This window comes from Topomyia yanbarensis, chromosome 2 (genome assembly GCF_030247195.1).
Source record: "Topomyia yanbarensis strain Yona2022 chromosome 2, ASM3024719v1, whole genome shotgun sequence".
Taxonomy (NCBI): domain Eukaryota; kingdom Metazoa; phylum Arthropoda; class Insecta; order Diptera; family Culicidae; genus Topomyia; species Topomyia yanbarensis.
The window spans coordinates 464039032-464059709 of NC_080671.1; the positions used below are offsets into that span (position 1 = coordinate 464039032).

The 20678-nt window shown below is 36.5% G+C and overlaps 1 protein-coding gene across 3 annotated transcripts in view; it reads left to right on the forward strand.

Annotated features, from left to right (window-relative positions):
• Positions 1-1269: 1269 nt before the first annotated feature.
• Positions 1270-20678, forward strand: part of LOC131686061 (1-phosphatidylinositol 4,5-bisphosphate phosphodiesterase epsilon-1-like) — an 84397-nt gene continuing 64988 nt past the window's right edge. Inside the window, exon 1 of one of the 3 annotated variants that reach the window (XM_058970188.1) lies at positions 1270-1604. The gene's annotated coding sequence lies outside the window, so the exon portion shown is untranslated. Of the gene's footprint in view, positions 1605-1629; positions 2205-2712; positions 3010-20678 lie in introns of those variants that run through there. The other 2 variants (XM_058970186.1, XM_058970187.1) reach the window with 2 other exon arrangements.

Sequence of the window (20678 nt, forward strand, 5' to 3'; positions counted from 1 at the left end):
CCACCCAACCAAGCAAACTAGCTAGGACGGTGAATCTTTTTTGCCAAGTTATCTACAGATAAATCTCTTTTGGAGTGTCGCAAAAATCCATACAATGTTTCGCAAATTTGAAATTCCACGAATTGAAAAACAAGCTACCGCGTGAAAGATGACATCAATGCATTTTGCATTTGTTTTATTTTTCTAGGGTATAGCGGAACATTAAACTGTGTTCTGGGTCAATGAATTATAATGTTCGTCATTTTTTAACCAAACGCTACGTCGAATGACTGCTAATCCTACATTCCCCTTCGTTGTACTTTATCGCAAAATCGCTATATATGCCCTACCCTCCAAAATGTGACGTAATTTCGTCGGTGTTATGCTATCTTATGACAAACGCCATTATAGGGTAAACCGAGTTAAATATGTTGACATTCTGCTTGGTTACTGAGATATAGCAAGAAACGTGCTGAATTTTTTTTAAATTTTTTGCTTCAAATGACTGACTCAAGTTATGTTGATGTATAAGATGTGTAAAACTATCTGAGAAACACAATGGCATAATGATTTTCAAATTAATCATACAAAAATTGTGAGAAAAATGCAGTTTAAGTTTTAAATTGAAAATATAGCACATTTGGCAACATTGTAAACAAAAATGCATCTCACCTATAAAAACTCTGGAAAGAGAACTGCGGAGACTCCATTTTGAATCGATTGGATTCGGGTTTTGCTGTCGCTTTTTTTCTCTCCGCAGTTCTCTTTCTAGAGTTTTTCTAACCTCACCGAACGTTTATGGACCGAATGATGTCAAAGATATGAATAAAAGTTAATAATTGATGATTTTTTCTATGGAAAGTTTTCCATGCACGATTATGACACGCCATACAAATTTTTTCATCAATATACACCTATGACACGAGCGAGAACGACTTTTGTTTACATTTTTAGTAAAAACTCTGACTGAAGATAGCACAACAGTGACGATTTGTGTATGGCCACTTACACTCCGTACAATGGAAGCCATCAAAGATCAAATTTTCACACTACTTTTTGACGAAAATTTACATTGAAAGGTTAGAAGGTTAGCAAAGCAAAAATCAACCCGAGCTAGTAATTAGACCACACTGGTATTATTACCTACAAATTTGCATCGAACCACCGTGCGCCGAAGGATCTCTCATTATCCCCTCTGAAATATTTTCCGAGAATTCCCCTCTTTTCCATTTTCCGAGTGTTGATAAGACGGGATGCTGCCTAGAAAAGCCGAGTTCGATGGTTGGAAACGCTCATTTTGCACGTGTCATCACAGTGAAACGGACGTTAGTTAAGGAAGAACACAGCTGCAAGCATAGAATATAATCTATGTCAATAAACTGGTACAATGGATATTCAACAATCCTACACGAAGTAACTGAAAATTCTTAATAGTAAAGATAAAACTAAAGTATTTACAAGTGAAAGACAACAAATGGTGCCGCGAAAAAAATGGAATGAAATTTCTTACGGTGTAAATGTGTTGGTGAGTGAAACCCGAAGATGGTTCATATCCGAACGTGGAATGTTGAGCGAATTTCACTGATTCTCAGAATTTTCACCTCACAGTCGTTTCTTTGTCATTGGTGAGTACGGAAGCAACTTGTCGCAAGACTCGATTTGGGCGTGAAAAATTAATGATGTTGAATACTTTAGTAATTAAACCGAAAATCTAGTATATTGGGAATACAATAGTATTTCAAATTACGAACAACTATATTATAGTATCATGGAAATCGTGAAAAAACGAACAATCGAGAAGGTTCGGAAAGTTTGTCCTTTAGCCAGTTCAATTATGTTTTTCCACTGGGATCACAAACAGTAGGGGGGTGTGATCAGAAATGGAAATTTTCCGTTCGATAGTCCTTTTTATTATCAATCTTTAATAGTCAGTGTTAATTTGATTATCCAGCCAAGCTGATGGAAGACGTAATTATTGTGTGTGACATCTTAAACCAACACTACGGTGTTTATGTCTAGTGTAATTGGTATCTCGATGAACAATTGTGTGCATAATTGATGGGAAAGCTTTATGTTGCATAAAAGTGCAGTATATGTCAGAATGCAGATTTTTTATACTATCGACCTTAGATGTTTCCCTGGACTGTGTGATAGAACATGCCTGATAAGCAGTCGACCGGGGTTCGATTCTCAACTGGCGTACATAGGATACTGACACGAAAGAGGTAAATAAACTTTATGATTTAAAAGGTTACCAACGAACAAGTGAAAAACAGAATGCCTAATGGGCGAACTTTAAGTTCTTTAAAGCAGCGTGTTATTATCAACCAATGTGAGACAAGCCCCTTTACGCTGTCAACCGAAGGGGAAAACATTCTCTCTGAAATATTTTCCGAGAATTTCCCCTCTAACGTTTTCCGAAATTTTCCCGAACGCTGATAAAAAGGGATTTGACATAGAAAAGTAGATGTTGGTGAATGAAAACGCTCATTCGACATTTGTCGTGAAAGTGAAACGGACATTAGCTTAACAAGTGATCTTCTTAATCAGAAATACAAAGTGTTGAAATATATTACTTCACCAATAATTTAATCGATGTAAACTTTGTGATTTTCTTGAAAACATTGGATTCAAACTTTCTATGGTGTATACGTATTGGTGAGTGATTAACGAAGATGGTTCATTTCTGAACATGGAACGAGTGGATTTCACTGATTCACGGAATTTTCACTTCACAGTTCTTTCTTTGTCGCTGATGAGTACGGAAGCAATCTGTCGGTCTGTCTGACTGACGAACAGGGCGTGGAAAATTTTTCATTATTCCTGTGACGCTTTAATCCGCAAACTGAAAATCTGGTTTATCGGGCATGCTATAGTTGACTAAATTTTAGGGTGGTGATAATGGAATACAACGAAAATTGCAAAAAATCAACCATTATTGATACAGTGAACAGAAGTGAAAAAGTTCGGAGACCTTGACCTTTGATTTGTGAATGTATCTTTTCCCACTAGGATTACAAGTAGAAAAGGGTTAGTTGGAAAATGCAAATTTTTCTTTTATTAGTTATTGGCTTCTCGAATGTACACATTCAATAAGTGGGCGTTAATATGTTCATCCAGACTAGCTTGAGGAAAACGAAATCGTGCTTGTAACATTGTGCGAGGCAAAAATCAACCTTAATATCTGTATTATTGGTGCTCAAATGAACAGATGCGCTTACCATGAATTGGAAAACTTTCTTTCATGCGAGTGCGGTGAACATTGAAACTCCGAACTGTTGTGATAAAACGAGAAATAGAGTGTGGGAAAGTTTTCAAATTAGATAAAATTTTTCAGACCAGTATAAATACCTAAATATGTGAATAGCAGTATTCCGAAGGACACAAAAAAATCTTTGCTGTTAAAAATACGCGTTGTTATTGGCAAATCTCAAACAACTCAAGGATCAGATTAGAAACTACTGTTTGGTCTAAGTATCTCGAAATTTATTCGGAACTCTTAATGGCTTATGCATCGATTCCAGTTTATAGGCAGAAACCAATTCCGACTCAATTGAATTCGGAATCGGTGATTGCCATTGAGCTGAAATCCAGAAAACATTCAGAATTCAATATCTATCTAGTTAGTTTGTGGCTTATCATTCAACAACCTGAATTATGTGCTGTACAGTGTTACCTTTATGCATGGGCACTTTGGGCCTGAGAAAGGGGTCCCGGGATTTCGGGGGCTCCGCACTGAGTTTGAACGTAAATCCATACCAATACCTGTTTTCATATGAGGTGTACTCGATTATTTATTACTCTTTAGTGCAGGGGTTCTCAACTGTTCTCGCGCCAGGAACCTTTGTGGCGAACCACAGCGATTTTGTATGCTATCAAAATATTATTTTCAGTCTGTTACAAAACATAATCTTAAATCTTCAATATCGCTCGGTAAAATCCGTTCTTTACGGACAACTATTTCACGGCTCCCTAGGGGTCAGCGAACCACAGTTGGGGATTGCTGCTTTTTGTAAGAGACGAACCACTGAGACCAGTGTTTAGATCTATTGTGGTATGCCCCTTCCTTAATCTATGTGTTCTATTACATATCACTATTGATGAGTGATTGCCGTTATCGAGATAATACTTTTCCTATTTAGACACTTCGTATGAAATTTATTACATGTTTAGGATTTGCAGTCCAAATATCAAAATGCTCCAATGTTTCTTTACCGCGGACTCTTAGTCAATGTTGTATCTATGCACTTCGCAGGGCAGACGATCTGATGTTTCACTGTCAGATCCGCAGACGCGAAATGTATCGCTTGTATGCTTACCAATGAGCGACATGCCCTTAATGCATTGAGTGCAATCTGACTATTCGAGAAAATGCAGATATTTGCATACTGGTATTTTCTTTTCAGACATACGTAAGTGCATTCTAGAATGGCATATATTTCTGCTTGAAATATTGTCGGCCAGTATCCCATCCCCGGTAACAATTGAGGTTTTATGGTACTCTTGAAGCCACTCTTAAAACTTAGAATGCACCGGTAGTGTGCTATATAACCAAAATTGCTACTATGGATGGGAATAGCGTTTATTACTGATCCTGTAATACCAGGTACAGCCAAATAATTTATTCTTGAACCATTTTTTGTAGTAGTTTCAAAGTTCGGCATCGCATTCATCCAGTCTTCATTTGCAATGACGAGGTTATTTATAGAAAAAAATCTTTTAGAACCGCAAGGTGTCCTGTTAAATTTCCAGATAATAATTGTTTATGGCGACTTATTTCCAATGCGTTTTTTCCGCCTCAGCTGATATAGCGGAAGGTGATGCAACATCGCATCAAATGCTTGAGATGGAGTACTTCGCATGGCTCCGGCTATCGCTCCACAAGCAAGTCTTTGAAGTTTACCAGCTTTTTTGAGTTTATTTCGTTTTTTGTTTAGGCCACTAAACCGACGAGGCATATGTTATTCTCGGTTTGCCAATCATAGAGTATAACCAGTGAACCATACTTGGTCTGGTCCATTTTCTACCAATTTTTCTATTGCACACCCAAAGAGCACTAGTTGCCTTGCTTATAACCTCCTCAATGTGTGCATTTCAGTTTAGTTTTTTTTATCTTGTATCAATCCCAGATACTTTACCTCAGAGGATATTTCTATTACTGTTCCGTTGAGCAAAAGTGTTGCCATGGAATATTTCATTTTGAATAAACGGGATTATGATTATTTTGAAGGGATTTGTGTTCAAGCCCTTCTTTTTACACCACTTCAAAGTAGAGTTCAGTGCAGATTGCGTTTTATTTGAGATAACGTAGTCACATTTTCCCCTCACGAGGATTTCAATATCATCTGCAAATCCAATCACTTTGTATCCCATGTCAGTTAATGATTTCCATTGCTCGTCTACAACTAATGACAACAATAAGGGTGACAGAGTTCCGCCTTAAGGACATCCCTTATGTATTTTCATAGTCAATGACGTGTTTTCAAGCTTACTAGTAATTTCACGGTTTGTCAGTATTGAGTTGATCCAATTTATTGTTTAAATATCAAACCCGATGTTTTCTCATAGCAATCCGCATTAAACTATGCATATGTCGAGAAAAGCTGCAAGTGAGATTTCTTTTGTTTCAAAAGAATGCTCTAGTTTTCCAACCAACATGTGTAATTCATCTATTGTTGATTTGTTTTTTTTATTTGCGAATTGAAATTTGCTAAGTGGAGATCAAGTACTCTAATTTAATGTGCAAGTCAATCAATTTCTCCATTATTTTCAGAAATATGGTGGTTAAGCTGATGAGCCTAAAAGATTTTTGGAAGTGATGCATAGCGCTTCCCCAATTTTGGTACAAATATTACCCTTGTTTGTCTCCAGCTTGTCGGTAGATAGTTTAGTACTAGACTTGCCCTAAAGGTTCTCGTCAGGTATGGAATGATATGCTGTTGGCTTTGGCTGTATTCGTTCCATCCTCTGCGATTTGAATGGTTCAAAGGAGTCGATCGCCTATTCCACCTTTACGTCTGTAAATATAGCATTGACTGACTGAGCTTCGGTACAAGCGTTATATGAGTCAGGCTCTGCTTCAATTTGAATCTGTGTTTGTTTATTATGAATGGGAAACAAACCAAGAACATGTTTCTCCATCATGATACTAAGTGTTTCTTGGGAATCAATGATGAAAGTTGCATCGTCCTTCTTCACACTACCTAACCTGTTTGTATGAGATTTTTTTGTAGTCTTGCAACGATATGAGTTTGTTCAATTCGCTCCCACATCTGCCTCCAACTCTTTCTTCGCGATTTTCTAATTTCTAGGTTATATGTCGAAAGAGACTTTTTATACTCATCCCACTGTCCAGTCCGTTTAGCCCGGTCGAACAGTTTCCTAGAAACTTTACTGAGCTTTTCCAGGGCTTTGTTCCACCATAGTGCGTCATTATTAAATGTATGCGTTTTAGCTTCTATTATAATCATCCATAAGTTTAGATGCTACGATATTTGACGATATTTCCGCTTCAAAACATGCTTTTTCGCCCAGTGGTTGAGATCAGAATGTATCCCAATTTGAGTTTTGGGATTTCTGTAAACTTCTTTTAGGGTTTCTCCTCTTTATATTTGAAGAGTATGTATGTGTGGTCTGATAGAAAAATTTCATCAGACACATGTCAGTTTATGATGTTTTCAGAGAGTTTTGCACTTGACTTCCTCACGTATCGCATTTATAAATGTAGGTTTGTTGCCTCTATTACATATATCAATATTCTTGGATAATATATACTCTATAAGGCACTTAGAGTTTCATCGTAAAAAATCACTTTTTTTTGTCAATTTTTTTAGAAAGTTGGGTGAAGCGAATTGATCGAAACTTTTGTACATTAAACTACATCATTTCAATAACATCCTGTAACTTTTTCATGCAAGTATTTCTACAAGCGAATCGGTGACGAAGCTTTTTGTGGAACGTCTCTGGAAAAACACGATTTGTGGTGTTCACTGTCATTCAAAAACTACTTGACCGATTTATTTCGAACTTGGCATACACATTCTATGTTAAAAATACCTAACGCCTACGTTGAGTTTATAGGATAATTTTTCAATTAAGGGGGCTTTCTACTTATAAAACGGCGAAATTTCTCTTGAAAAATAGCAATTCTCCCATTTTATTAGCAAAACAACCCCTTAATTGAAAAATTATCTCACAAACTTAACGTAGGGGTTAGGTATTTTTAACAAAGAATATGTATGCAAAGTTTTAAATGAATCGGTTAAGCAGATTTTGAATGGCAGTTAACACCGCAAATCGTGTTTTTCCGGAGACGTTCCACAAAAAGCTTCGTCACCGATTCGCTTGTAGAAATACTTGCATGAAAAAAATTACAGGATGCTATTGAAATGAAGTAGTTTAATGTACAAAAGTTTCGATCAATTCGCTTCACCCAACTTTCTAAAAAAATTGACAAAAAACCGATTTTTTAATGCTGAAACCTTTACCACCCTTAACTGAAAAAAAGTTTTATGCGTCAATCTTCTTATCTAAAAAAATCGTTTTTTATTCTCGGATCGATCTGGTAAAACCATTTTTTTTTTCAAAATGCTTATCACCACGAAAGATGTTTGTGATTACTATGAAGTTTTTCGTGCATTTTACCGAACTACTATTAACAAAAATGACCTGTCATCAGTTGATTAAAGATCAACTTCTTACACTGCTTTTGACAAAAATTACGAAACGGATTTTACATTGTAGGTTAGCAAGTTGGTTACGCCAAAATTAACCCAGGCTAGTTATCAAACAAACTCCATTATCCCCTCTGAAATATTTTCCGAGAATTTCCCTCTTTTCCATTTTCCGAGCGTTGATAAGAAGGGATGTTGTCTAGAAAAGCCGAGTTCAATGGTTGGAAATGTTCATTTTGCACGTGGCATCACAGTGAAACGGACGTTAGTTAAGGAAGAACACAGCTTCAAGCATAGAATATAATCTAAGTCAATAAACTACAGTGGATACAGTGGATATTTATCAACAATCTTACGCGAAGTAACTGAAAATGCTCAGTAGTAATTATGAAACTCATGTATTTACAAGTGAAAGACAACAAATGGTGCCGCGAAAAAAAAATGGAATGAAACTTCCTACGGTGTAAATGTGTTGGTGAGTGAAAACCGAAGATGGTTCATTTCTGAACGTGGAATGTCACCGATTCACAAAATTTTCACCTCACAGTCGTTTCTTTGTCATCGGTGAGTACGGAAGCAACCTGTCGCAAGACTTGTTCAGGGTGTGAAAAATTAATGATTAATCATGTAAAATATGGTGGTGGTCAAAAATCTAGTATATCGGGAATACCATAGTGTTTCAGGCTACGAACAACTATATTATAGTATCATGGAAACGGTGAAAAAACGAACTTTCGAGAATGCTCGGAAAATGTGTACTTTATCCAGTTTAATTGTGTTTTTCCACTGAGAGCACATACAGAAGGGGGTGTGTTCAGAAATGGAATTTTTCCGTTATTTAGTTCTTGTTATGTTCACTTTGTTTATTTAGTCAGTTTTCTTATCCAGCCAAGCTGATGGAAAACGCAATTGTTTGTGAAACTCCGTGCGTGACATCTTAAACCAACACTATGGTGTTTATGTCTAGTGTAATTACCAATTACAATGTGTGTATAATTGATAGGAAAGCTTTGTGTTTGATAAAGAATGCAGATTTTTTATACTATCGATCCAAGAAGTTTTCCTGGCCTATGTGGCAGAACATGCCTGCTAAGCAGTCGATGGGGATTCGACTCTCAACTGGCGTACATAGGATACTGACACGGAAGAAATCAATAAGCTTTATGATTTAAAGGTTTACCAACGAACAAGTGAAAAAAGAGTGCCTGATAAGCGAACTTAAAGTTCTTTGAAGTAGCATGTTATTATTAACCAATGTGAGCCGAGCCACTGTACGCTATAAACCGAAGGGGGAAAACATATCCTCTCTGAAATATTTTCCGAGAATTTCCCCTCCAACATATTCCGAAATTCTCCCGAACACTGATAAAAAGGATGTGACCTAGAAAAGTAGATGTTGGTGAGTGAAAACGCTCATTTGACATTTGTCGTGAAAGTGAAACGGACATTAGCTTAGTAAGTGTACTTGGTAATCACAAATATGCAAGTGTTGAAAAATATTAGTTTACCAATAATGGTATCGATGTAAACTTTGTGATTTTCTTGAAAAAATTCGATTCAATCTTTCTATAGTGTATATGTATTGGTGAGTGAATAACAAAGCTGGTTCGTCTCTGAACATGGAACGAGTGGATTTCACTGATTCACGGAATTTTCACTTCACAGTTCTTTCTTTGTCGCTGATGCGTACGGAAGCAATCTGTCGGCCTGACTGGCGAGTAGGGCGTGAAATTTTTTTCATCATTCCTGTGACGCTTTAATCCGTAAACCAGTATTATGGTGTTTTTATTTCATGTTCTTGATACCTAAGTTAACTGATGCGCTTGCAATGAATTGGAAAACTTTTTTTTCGTGCGAGTGCGGTGAACATCGAAACTGGACTGTTGTGAAAAAACAAGAAAAGAGAGTGGGAGATTTTCCAATAGAAATAAAAATATCAGATTAGTATAAGTGCGCTAACATGTGAATAGCGGTATTCCAAAGGACACACAATAATTTTTCGCTATTAGAAATGCGTGTTGATACTAACAAATCTGAAACAATTCAAGGGATAAATTAGCGACGACTGCCTGGTTAAAAGATCCTGAAATCAATTCGAAATTCTGAATGACTTATAAATAGATTCCCGCTAAAATGCAACAATTTGATCCGACTCAAACGAATTCAGAATGGTGGACTACCTTTGAGCTGAAACCTAGAAAACATTCAGTATTCCAATTTCCGGATGGTTTGATCGGGTATTACAGTATGAGACGGATCAGAGTTGGATGAACGCTCCAGAAGATAATTAACCTACTATGGTGAATAGTTTTTCGAACATTGTTCGCTTAGCTACCTACTACCAAGCAGCTGTGGAGGTATCGTTCAGTAAATAAAAAGGCTTACTCAGTGAGCAAATGATTGCCCGCGCAAGTCTCCAGGTATTGCTGGTTATCACGTGTAGGCAATCGTTTCCTTTCTATTGATTATTGCTGATTGCTTCGAGACTCCGAGAACGTTAAAATCACATTAACCTTACATTATCTAAAAGATTGAAAATTTCATTTGGATTGGTACTGTTAAAAAAATATGATTCCAAGATAATCTTGTTTAATGGTCGGTGCAGCGAGTCGCGTTGTCCGCCTCCGTCAAGTATGCAAGAGGTGGCAAGCTAGGAATAGCAGTAACTCAAGTTTTAGTGGTTTGATCTTAATGAAATTTCGTTATTTTTTAGATTAAATCCAGAATACAAATTGTTTTGCTGAAAATGCGAAGGTTTAACTAGTTGACATTACATATGCTAAACAATACTACTGATTATAATTTTGACCAGAAACTGTCAAAGATAACGGACGGTAATACTTTAGACGCAGGTCCGATGAAGGGGGATCAGTAGGGGTAACTGTCTCGGATTCTAGATGGGCCCGCATTGAAAATAAAACTGAAGGAAGTGTGACGGGTAGGGGAGCCCGGGGCTAGTTGGCGGTTGGGGTAAGTTGGCGGAATCCCTTTTTCTCTGTTTCTATTAGACATATAGCGCTGCCTCTTCTTGTGTACATCAAGGTATGTGAAACCCGTTATCCAATGTGGTTTTGTTGCAAAACGATTTGTTTGGTGGAAGTTTTGGGTGATATTGTGTTTTCGAGCATACCAAGTAAATTTTCTAAATTTTAAATACTTTGCGTTATTTAGGGTGATTTTCAATCTATTTCCTGAATGATTATATTTTTCGATAGCGCGTGAAAAGAGCTTTCAGTATCCGTATAGATACCACATATATCCACAACCAAAAGTTATTTTGTAAATAATTTTTGATAAAATATGCGGTTGGGGTAAGTTGGCGGTGCTGCACGCGGGGCAAGTTGGCGGTACTATTTACAGTGCAAAAAAAGTCATCAAAAATTTTTATTTCTGGAATTCACTCCAAAGTAAGAAAATCTTGTTCTTGTGTATCTCGCCAATGTAGGAGACATTTATTCTGGCCAATTGCATGAAGAATTTCGAAAATTTACTTTTGAATAGGAAGTACGCGTCAAAGTCAAAATGCCGGGATATTGAAACTGAAATCACGGTGTTCCTAAAACCGTTATTAACAAAAAATGACCATAAATTTGTCATACGGCATTCGAAAGATACAGTATCCAAGCATCTTCTCAGTGAATTTCAAAATGATCCATCGAGGGATTCGAGAGAAATTGCAATTTGAAGTTTTATAACACGTTTCATAAGGCTACCAGCCAACACCCACGGATTTGGTCCTATCTCTATAAACAAAAAATATTTGTCTACTTATTTAGTACATGGAATTCGAAAAGATATAGTAATCAAATATATCCCCTGCAAGTTTAAAAATATTTCATTGACGGAATCGAAATTTATAACGGTTTGGATGTGGTAAGCGGTCATAGATGGGTTTTCTACCAGACTACAAGCGTGAATCCATGTTTGTCCATTGACTATTCAGATCGTTTATACGTGTCGCGGTTTTTAAAGGAAAACCTTACCATTTAATTACATAAATATAATGTACAAAAGGTGTTATTTATATGGTGCACTGAAAAAATATGAAAATAGGGTTGTCTACCAAACGTTAAATATAATGTGTAAAATAAAAAAAATGGATAAAAGTTGGAATGCTTACTTCAAAAGGCCGTATGGTTTGTTGACCGATTCTAATTATTTTTTCATTATTGAACAGGTAGACGTTTCATCGTTAATTTTCATTAAGAAAAATATAAAATAGAGTCATCTACATCAATAAATAGACAATATAATTGATCTCAACTATATGTATTATCATTATTTAGTGAATATTTTTGTTTAAAAAAAGCGGCCTATCCATTTTTATATACTAGTGGATTGCAATTGCTGTTATAAACATCTGAATGTCAAATTCTCATGATAAGTTCAATTCGACAATAAAATTAACAATAGTTAGAGATATGAGCAGATGAACTTGTACTAATAACATCCCCTTTAACCAGTTTTAACATCTGTCAACCCAACCTGCGAATCACGATTGTACAAAATTTCCAACAAAAACCGTATCATAACATAAATTGATCTGAATCAGCAAATACCTTCATATTTTTTAAATTTATGGTTTTATTTTTCCATGATTTGTAGTTTGCATTCGATGCATTCAACTAATGTATAGAAATTGATAGGTCGTCGTTATGAATATAAAGATATTCACTAAATAGTGATAATACATATAGTTGAGGATTATTATGTTGTGTATTGTTTGAAGTAGGCAACTCGATTTTATATTCTTCTTAATGAAAATTAACGATGAAACGTCTACTTGTTCAATAATGAAAAAATAATTAGAATCGGTCAACAAACCATTGAGATATGGATATGAAGTAAACATTCCGACTTTTATCCATTTTTTTAATTTACACATTATATTTAACGTTTGGTAGACAACCCTATTTTCATATTTTTTCAGTGCACCATATAAATAACACCTTTTGTACATTATATTTATGTAATTAAATGGTAAGGTTTTCCTTTAAAAACCGAGACACGTATAAACAATCTGAATAGTCATTGGACAAACATGGATTCACGCATGAAGTCTGGTAGAAAACCCATCTATGACCGCATACCATATCCAAACCGTTATAAATTTCGATTCCGTCTATGAAATATTTTTAAACTTGCAGGGGATATACTTGATTACTATATCTTTCGAATTCCATGTACTAAATAAGTAGACAAATATTTTTTGTTTATAGAGATAGGACCAAACCCGTAGGAGTTGGCTGGTAGCCTTGTGAAACGTGTTATAAAACTTCAACTTGCAATTTCTCTCGAATCCCTCGATGGATCATTTTGAAATTCACTGAGCAGATGCTGGGATACTGTATCTTTCGAATGCCGTATGACAAATTTATGGTCATTTTTTGTTAATAACTGTTTTAGGAACACCGTGAAATATAATAGCAAATGTTGGTTAATATACAGTTTTATCGAAAAGACATTCAACACGTTCCTAAAGGACCCTTGAAGTAATTGCATCTTCATTTGATTGCTTAGATTTTGGCGTATCCTCACATACCGCCAACTTACCCCGGGGCTGGGGTAAGTTGGCGGGTTTTCCGTGTCACATATTTTTGTCTCTAAAAATGGAGACAATGCATCAAACACTTTAAAAAAAATCAGAGATGTTGCCAACAGTCTGCTCTTTCATGCCGCGTGTTCAATTTTCCAAGATCTAGCTACATCAAAGCGGTAAAAATTGAAAACTGAAAACACCGCCAACTAGCCCCGGTCTCCCCTATAGCGTAGTTGGTTAATCGATTGCTTCGTTGTACGCAGCTCACCTGGGTTCGAATCCCAACTCCACACATAGGGTTAGAGATTTTTCTCAAGAGATTTTTTAACCCGAAGAGGCGAATGACCCTAAGGTTAAAACCTCTATAATCAAAATAAAAGAAGCCAAAATTGCTACTAGGGATGGGAATAGCGTTTATTCCTGATCCTGTCATACTAGATACTGCCAAATAATTTATTCTTGAACCATCTTTTGTAAGTAATTTCAAAGTTTAGCATTGCATGCATCTAGTCTTCATTTGAAATGACGAGGTAATTTACAGGAAAATCGTTCAGAACCGTTAGATGTCCTGCTAATTTTTCAGATAATAATTGTTTATGGCGACGTATTTTTAATGCACTTTTTACCGCCTAAATTGTATCAGCTGAGGAAATGCAACATATCATCAAAGAGAAGGAGCAGTTCACATGGCACCGGTTATCACTCCACAAGGTAGCCTATGAACCTAGCTTTTTGAGTTGATGGCTCTTTTGTTTTAGGCCACCAAACGGGCGAGATGTTATTGGTTTGACTATTGTAGAGTATAACCAGTGTAGCATACTTGGTCTGGGACCCAAATTTTAGCAATTGCTCCACTGCACAGACCAGGAGCACTAGTTGCCTTGCTTACAACCTGCTCAATGTGTGCATTTCAGTTTAGTTTTTTATCTAGTATCAATCCCAGATATTTTACCTCAGAGGACATTGTAATTTTGTCTGTTGAGCAAAAGTGTTGATATGAAATATTTAATTTTTCGAGTAAAGGATTTATCTTTTGGTCCCGCTTTTTACACCACTTCGAAGCTAAGTTCAGTACAGATTGCATTCTATTACAGATAACATAGTCAAATTCTCCCCCCCCCCCCACCAGGATTACAATATCATCTGCAAATTCAATCACTTCGTATCTCATTTCAGTTAATGACTTCAGTAGCTCGTCTACAACTAATTACCACAATAAGGGTGATAGAACTTCGTCTTGAGGACATACCCAATTTGTTTTCATAGTCAGTGACGTGTTTCCAAGCGTGCTAGTTATTTCACGGTTTGTAAGCATTGAGTTGGTCCAATTTATTGTGTAAATATCAAACCCATGTTTTCTCATAGAATTCCGCATTGAACTGCAATATTTTCAGTAATATGGACGCTGATTGGCCAAAAAGATTTTGGAAGTGATGGGTCGCGCATCCCCGATTTTAGTTTGTTTGTCTCCAGCTTGTAGGTAGATAGTTTAGTATTAGACTTGCCTTAAAGGTTTCATAGAATGATGTGCTGTTTGCTTTTTTGTAGCATTATTGCCCGGCGGTTTGAATGGTTGAAAGCAGTCGATCGCCAATTCCACCTTTGCGTCTGTAAATATAGCACTGACTATTTCGTGACCTTCGGTACCAGCGTTATGAAAGTCAGGTTCTGCTTCAAATTTGATTCTGTGTTTGTATATTGTCATGGAGAAACGTACCAAGAATTTGTTTCTCCCATGATACTAAGTGTTTCTTGGGAATCACTGGTGACTCGTCCTTTTTCACACTACCTAACCCGTTTGTATGATCTTTTGAGTTTTTTTTGTAGTCTTGCAACGACAGAAGTTAATTCAACCCTCTCGCACATCAGCCATTAACGCTTCCTTCCTAATTTCTACGTCATATGTCGAAAGAGACTTTTTATACTCATCCCTCTGACCAGTCCGTTTAGCCTTTGAACAGTTTCTTAGAAACTTTTCTGAGCTTTTCTAGGGTTTTCTTCCGTCCTTATTAAATGTATGCGTTTTAGCTACTATTATAAGCACCCATAAGTTTAGATGCTACAATATTTGACGAGATCTCTAATTCTTCTTCGGTTTGGGTTTCCGCTTAAAACATGTTTTTGCGCCCAGTGCAGTGGTTGAAATCAGAATGTATCCCAATTTGTGTTTTTGGGATTTCTGTAGACTTCTATTAGGGTTCCTCCTGCTTTATATTTGTGGTCTGATAGAGAAGTTTCATCAGACACATACCAGTTTATGATGTTCTCAGAGGGTTTTGTACTTGACATTGTTAGATACAGCACTTCCCCAAGTAGGGTTGGGAGTACCGGTTTTACCGTTACCGAAAACCGGTAAAACCGTCCAAATATTAAATACCGAAATACCGGTTTTGCAAGAATGAAAAACCGGTATTTTCGATATTTTTTAGCGAAAACTATTTAAATAATTTTTCATTGTTATAATGTTAATATTTTCACCTACTAATGTTAGAAGTAAGATCGCCTGTTTTGGGACACTTCAATGTTTTTGTATAAGCAGTGGAATGCAGCTCGATTCATCTTCAGCACATGGCTGTATTAAATTAGTGAATCAGTTTCCTTCCTTCGATCATTCTTGCTAATAGTAATAATGTTATTACGCGCGCGAATGTTAATTGCATAACAATCTGCATCATATTCAATCGTTTGTAGAGAGAGAAATCAACTCATATTTGTCGTTTCATTGGTTATAATAATACGATGAATATTATTTATATTTCGAAATCTTCAATTACACAGCTATTAGCATATTCAGCAGTCACATATCGCTTGAATCAACTAAACAACACTCATGACAATCAGTTGTCCGGAGTTGAAGTTGCATTTTTAACAATCTAAGAATCTGTTATAAATTCTCGGTGGCTAGCTGCCCAGAGCAATGAATACATGATAACACTTCTCCAAGTTGCATTGACTTGTGCAATTATTTACCTCACCCCACTGACAAAATTCCTGCCCGTGGCAAACGTGGAGATGCAGAGGTACACGGTCTCCATAACAAAATTTACGCCAACATTTCGTTCCTTCCCAGATGGCTGTAAGGACGCGGCAGACATCGCCATTGGCATTATACCGTACAGAACTCTCGATTGATGATGGATAGCTACTCCCAGGGTCCATTCGCAAATTTTTTGTGAAATTTTGCTTGTTCTGTTCAATTAAGGACTAGCAATTACGAGTTTTACGGTCATCCTGCTCATGCTCAATTGGAAAAGGAAGCACATAAACGCTGGTTTTCAAGACGAGGCGGAATTGAAACTTAAGCGGTTTCATATACGAAGTAGGACTGTTAAAATGGGTATTTTGAATACTGGGGACAAAATAGACAGATTAACCTGACCTATTACAAATCTAAAACGTTTTTGATGCGCTGGAGCTCAAACATTTTTTGAGCATTTTTTTCAGTATATGTTAAGGCATTTGTATAAGGAGAAAACAGCAATTTTAGTACAGTAATGGTTTGTCGAATCTCTTTTGTCTCTTTTTGTCTACTGCATTTAGCTAACCTGTTGTGCTTTTTGGTACAATAAGCGAGTTAGACAACATGACGACATGCACACTTTTCATGCTGCGATCATCAGTGGTTCTCAAGTAACGTCTGTTGAGCGATTACTTTGTTAATAAAGTATGAATTGGCATCAGAGCAAGTTAAATGCGACTGCTTTGTAAATTCAATTTAATTTCGATTTTTTCTTTGTGATTACCGGTTTTTAGCGGTTTTACCGGTTTTTTTCATTTTCGATACCGAAAATACCGGTTTCTCAAAATGCCTCGGTTTTCCCAACCCTATCCCCAAGTAGCAATTAAAACATGTGAGGAAATTAAAATTAGCGAAAGATGTTTTGTAGAAGGCTTATATAAGGTTTTTATGTTTAACAAGTTCGAACTGTTTCAGACAAATAAGATACAACATGTATTTGTCCTATTGCAGTATTTGTTAAGGAATCAAATCAATATTATGTTCCACACTGATACCACAATAATCTTTAAAAAAAAGTTACGCTGGTACCATTTTTTCATTTGATTCATAAGTTTTTTATGAGTTAATTTTACTATTGTTTTTCATAACCCATGCATCTTAAGTTAAAGCTACGTCCATATTTTTTGCTCCTTTCGCATGATGCAGGTTCGCCTGGATATTTTTTTTAGTTTCGTAACTCATCATTTGAGTCCCACGACATTTTTATTCCTTAGATGCTCGGTAAATATTATGTCAATTTATTTGAATTAGAAATACCCAATATGATTTTACAAGCCTTCTTCTACAATTAAGTTCAGGAAGAGTTTTATTCAAAACGGCCATTTGTTTTAATAATAAATCGTTTCAGACCATCCTGAATTTTTGAAATTGCAATCCATGAAATTCCAGTGTTCGTGCCCAAGTGGGACACATTGGTACCTATTTTGTGCCGTCTTAGAACATTACCAAGCATTGCTTTTGGGACAAATTTACGATGTGGGAAACGCGGACTTGAATCGGGAATCAGAATATATTGGCTTAAATGTCATGTTCCTCGTGTGGCATTTTTAACCGATTTGGACACTTTTTTATTTCGATTATAGAGGTTTAAACCCTTAAGGTTATTCGCCTGTTCGGGATAGAAAAATCTCTTATGAATAATTTCTAACCAAATGTGCGGGACCGGAACTCGAACCCAGGTGCGCTGCGTACAAAACAATCGATTTACCAACTACGCTACGCCCACCCGAATTGGACGCTGTTGCATGTTTTGGATACAGGAACTCATCAATTTTTAGACGCTGTAATATGAACCGGACGAATTAATCTGATTTGTCATCAGTTGATCAAAGCTCAACTTCTTTCAGTGCTTTTGACGAAAATTTCTAAACGAACTTTACATTGTAGGTTAGCTAGTTGGTTACGACAAAATTAACCCTCTAGTTCCCAACAGGCAGTCTCTTTAAAAATCTAAATAAAACTTATAAAACATGATTGTATGTTGTCATCCGCACTAGTATTTCTTCCCAACGCTTACACCTTTCATACACGCCAAAATTAACCCAGGCTAGTAATCAGACAAACATGTTATTTCCAACAAATCTGCATCGAACCACTGTGCGCCAAACCCGAAGGATCCCTCCATTATCCCCTTTGAAAGATTTTCCTCTTTTCCATTTTCTGAGCGTTGATAAGAAGGGATGTTGTCTAGAAAAGCCGAGTTCAATGGTTGTAAACGTTCATTTTGCACGTGGCATCACAGTGAAACGGACGTTAGTTAAGGAAGAAAACAGCTTCAAGCATAGAATATAATCTAAGTCAATAAACTGATACAGTGGATATTCATCAACAATCTTACGCGAAGTAATTGAAAATGCTCAATAGTCATTATGAAAATCATGTATTTACTAGTGAAAGACAACAAATGGTGCCGCGAAAAAAAAATGGAATGAAACTTCCTACGGTGTAAATGTGTTGGTGAGTGAAAACCGAAGATGGTTCATTTCTGAACGTGGAATGTCACCGATTCACAAAATTTTCACCTCACAGTCGTTTCTTTGTCATCGGTGAGTACGGAAGCAACCTGTCGCAAGACTTGTGCAGGGTGTGAAAAATTAATGATTAACCATGTTAAATATGGTGGTGGTCGAAAATCTAGTATATCGGGAATACAATAGTGTTTCAGGTTACGAACAACTATATTATAGTATCATGGAAACGGTGAAAAGCGAACTTTCGAGAATGCTCGGAAAATGTGTCCTTTATCCAGTTTAATTGTGTTTTTCCACTGAGAGCACATACAGAAGGGGGTGTGTTCAGAAATGGAAATTTTCCGTTCTTTAGTTCTTGTTATGTTCACTTTGTTTATCTAGTCAGTTTTCTTATCCAGCCAAGCTGATGGAAAACGTAATTGTTTGTGAAGCTCCGTGCGTGACATCTTAAACCAACACTATGGTGTTTATGTCTAGTGTAATTGGTATCTCGCTCGAACAATTATGTGTATAATTGATGGGAAAGCTTTAGGTTTGATAAAGAATGCAGATTTTTTATACTATCGATCCGAGAAGTTTTCCTGGCCTATGTGACAGAACATGCTTGCTAAGCAGGCGATGGGAGTTCGACTCTCAACTGGCGTACATAGGATACTGACACGGAAGAAATCAATAAGCTTTATGATTTAAAGGTTTACCAACGAACAAGTGAAAAAAGAGTGCCTGATAAGCGAACTTAAAGTTCTTTGAAGTAGCATGTTATTATTAACCAATGTGAGCCGAGCCACTGTACGCTATAAACCGAAGGGGGAAAACATATCCTCTCTGAAATATTTTCCGAGAATTTCCCCTCCAACATATTCCGAAATTCTCCCGAACACTGATAAAAAGGATGTGACCTAGAAAAGTAGATGTTGGTGAGTGAAAACGCTCATTTGACATTTGTCGTGAAAGTGAAACGGACATTAGCTTAGTAAGTGTACTTGGTAATCACAAATATGCAAGTGTTGAAAAATATTAGTTTACCAATAATTTAATCGATGTAAACTTTGTGATTTTCTTGAAATAATTGGATTCAATCTTTCTATAGTGTATACGTATTGGTGAGTGAATAACAAAGCTGGTTCATCTCTGAACATGGCACGAGTGGATTTCACCGATTCGCGGAATTTTCACTTCACAGTTCTTTCTTTGTCGCTGATGCGTACGGAAGAAATCTGTCGGCCTGACTGGCGAGTAGGGCGTGAAAAATTGTCCATCATTCCTGTGACGCTTTAATCCGCAGACTGAAAATCTTGTTTATCGCAGGCATGCTATAGTTGACTAAATTTTAAGTTAGTAATATTGTAATATAGCACAAATGGCAAAAAATCAACCATTATTGCTTCAATGAACACAAGTGAAAAGTTTGGAGAGCTTGACCTTTGATTTGTGAATGCATCTCTTCCCACTAGGATTACAAGCAGAAAAGGGGCGAGTCGGAAAATGTAAATTGTTCTTTCACTAGTTATTTAGTTTTCGAATGTGCATATTTCACTAGGTGGTGTTAATGTGCTCATCCAGACTAGCTTGAGGAAATGAAATCGTGCTTGAAACATTGTGCGGGACGTAAACCAGTATTATGGTGTTTATATTTCATGTTCTTGATACCTAAATTAACTCATGCGCTTGCAATGAATTGGAAAACTTTTTTTTCGTGCGAGTGCGGTGAACATCGAAACTGGACTGTTGTGAAAAAACAAGAAAAGAGTGTGGGAGATTTTCAAATGGAAATAAAAAATATCAGATCAGTATAAGTGCGCTAACATGTGAATAGGACACACAATATTTTTTTGCTATTAGAAATGCGCGTTGATACTAACAAATCTGAAACAATTCAAGGGATAAATTAGCGACCATTGCCTGGTCAAAGGATCCGGAAATCTATTCGAAATTCTGAATGACTTATAAATAGATTCCTGCAGAAATGCAACAATTTAATCCGACTCAAACTAATT